Source organism: Suricata suricatta, chromosome 1, assembly GCF_006229205.1.
Source record: "Suricata suricatta isolate VVHF042 chromosome 1, meerkat_22Aug2017_6uvM2_HiC, whole genome shotgun sequence".
In the NCBI taxonomy this organism is placed as follows: domain Eukaryota; kingdom Metazoa; phylum Chordata; class Mammalia; order Carnivora; family Herpestidae; genus Suricata; species Suricata suricatta.
In genome coordinates, this window is record NC_043700.1 from 154,551,073 (window position 1) to 154,553,633 (window position 2,561).

A 2,561-nucleotide genomic window follows, 5' to 3' on the forward strand; every position below is an offset into this window, starting at 1 on the left:
AGAGCCCCAGCCATAAATACCTGGGCGATTATTAAACAAACTTTGACGTGGGCGGGCAGCTGCTAGGGACGCGCGCCCCGCGCGCCTTGGCAACGCCAGCCTCTGAGCGCTGCAGGGCCAGCAACTCCCACCCAGGGCTCACTCAGCCTCCCTCCCGGCTGCTGCCAGCTCCCGGCACCCACCCTGGCGCAGCTCCTGCTACTGCTGCTGCTCCTGCTAGCCTAGCCGAAGGCGAGGCCACTCGAGGTCCCAGAGACTCCGAGTGGGCTGGGGGGCTGGAGTGGCTAAGACTACAGACCGCGCTTCTTCCATGCCTTGATGGACTAAGACGCACCCGCAGTGTGGGTTGGAGGTAACCGGAGGCTTCTTGCCTAGAAAAGCAAAGGTTGTCCATTAGCATTTTAGTTAGGCAGTAGTAAGCACCTGTTTCACGCCTTGCTTTATTTAACTTCTCAGATCGTCAGTGCTTCATTTGTAACACTCAGGATTTGGTGTGTCAGGTCAGCAGATCTCAAGCTCCAGGATGTTCACCAACTGAAGTGCATGCCTCGGGTTTAGGAAAGATTTGGTTATATTTTTAGAATCATTGAGTGCTCTAAACTTTCATTTGATTCCCGTTCTCTAACTGAAACTTTGTGAAAATTCAGACCAGGTTTGGCAAGAGTTCAAAAGGGCGCTGTTAAGCCACAAAAATAGTTTCAACTACTTAAGAATTGAAACCATTTCAACCATTAGTAAAGCACTTTAGAAAACCTTCTTTTATATGCATCAAATGATGAGCTGAGTTCGAATCCTCCATATCTGGTCACTAAGACAGGAGGAGTGGAGCCGGCCGCAGCTAGCTGCTTAGATTCAAGTTCCCTTCCTTTAGGTAAAAATACAGGAACATTGCTCCTGTCCCAGGGACAGTCATATTCAGAATTTCACCACCTCTTCTTTTTTTTTCTTATTTCTCTTAATTACAGTGGTTTTCCTGTCCTCTGATGAAAATGAGAGGCCCGTTTCTGGAGCCTGTGTTCCTACTATTTTCTGTAGACCATAACTATAAAAGTTCTCATCACAAGAAAAAAAATATGACTATATATAGTGACGGATGTCAAGTAGATTTATTGTATTGGTCATTTCACAATACACGCAAATATTGAAGCATTATGCTGTACCCCTGAAATGAACATGATGTTATATGTCCCTTATATGTCAATTAAAAAAAAGAAATAAGGGCTCTACAGGTACATAACATACATTATCAGAGTAAAATAATTCTATAGCCATGCCACCCTGAACGCGCCCGATCTCGTCTGATCTCAGAGTAGAATAGTTACTAAAGTAAAAGAAAAACACACCCACTAAATATTCTTTAGAAACTTTCTTCCTTTAAAAAAGTATATATAAGGAAGGAGGAAGGGAATGGAGAAAAATCCCACAAATTTAATTTGGAGCCAATAGCTGCATAGTTCCATCAGCAGTTGGACTCTTCAAATAGGCCTATTTACTTATTCATAAAAAACAAGCTGGAATATTTGCTTATGTCAGATTAGGGGTTAAATCCTCTTCCTTGCTGTGGGCTCTTTTACTGCTACTCCTTGGTTACATTATCTACAAACAAGGGACATCGTTCTTAATTCACGGGATTGTTGGGAGACCAAAATAATCTGTATGAAGTGTTTAACAGAGCTCAGCACATACGATAGTCAGTGCTTCATAAATGCATGATTATTACTACAATGTAGATCACAGTATTAAATTTAATAAAGAAAATAGGCTGGAAACAATTTAAATCTCCAACAATAGGGTAATTGTCGAGCAACTCCTTCAATGAAATGTTGCACACAAAAATCTTGTTACTAAAGAGAGGTGCCTGGGTGGCTCAGTCTGTTAAGCCTCAGATTTTTGGTTTTGGCTCAGGCCATGATCTCGCATTTCATGAGTTCAAGCCCTGTGTTGGGCTCTGCACTGACAGCACGAAGCCTGCTTGGGATTCTCTCTCTATCCCTCTTCTGCTCGTGCTCTCTGTCTCTCAAAATAAATAAACATTAAAAAGAAAAAGAAATCTTGTTAATGAAGAATATCTAGTATCTGGGAATTCTCCCTATATAAAGTTCTATATACCGTCCTACAAAAAAATCAGGACACTAAATTATATATATTATATGTGTTAATTATATATAATATATGTGTTATATAATATGCACCCAAATAGCATGAATATAGATTATTTTAATTTGCCCCTTTATACTTTTCTGGTTTTCTGAACTTCTACCATTTACACTAATTACTTCTGTGAAAACTCATTCAGAAGCAGAGTTACCCAAGAATTTTACCACCTTCAGGAAAATGTCAGCCAAAATATCAATCTTTAAGCTAATTCAAAACAGAATGTTCTTGGACCAACTATCCAAATGACTAATTTAATAGTCTTATAGAATGTTCGGCTGGAATGGATCTTTGAAATCTCTTTAGAATTTGCTACCTGATATTGTTTATCTCTACATACTCTCTAGCCCTACAGGTGGGTTCAAGACCCTTATAAGGTCTGCAGTCATTTCGTGTACATCTTGGTT

The 2,561-nt window shown here is 40.5% G+C and overlaps 1 protein-coding gene across 1 annotated transcript in view; it reads left to right on the plus strand.

Annotated features, from left to right (window-relative positions):
- The first annotated feature begins 106 nt into the window (after positions 1-106).
- The window catches only part of SGCB (sarcoglycan beta), a 29,184-nt gene continuing 26,729 nt past the window's right edge, over positions 107-2,561 (plus strand). Inside the window, exon 1 of the mRNA XM_029945852.1 lies at positions 107-352. The gene's annotated coding sequence lies outside the window, so the exon portion shown is untranslated. The remainder of the gene's footprint in view (positions 353-2,561) is intronic.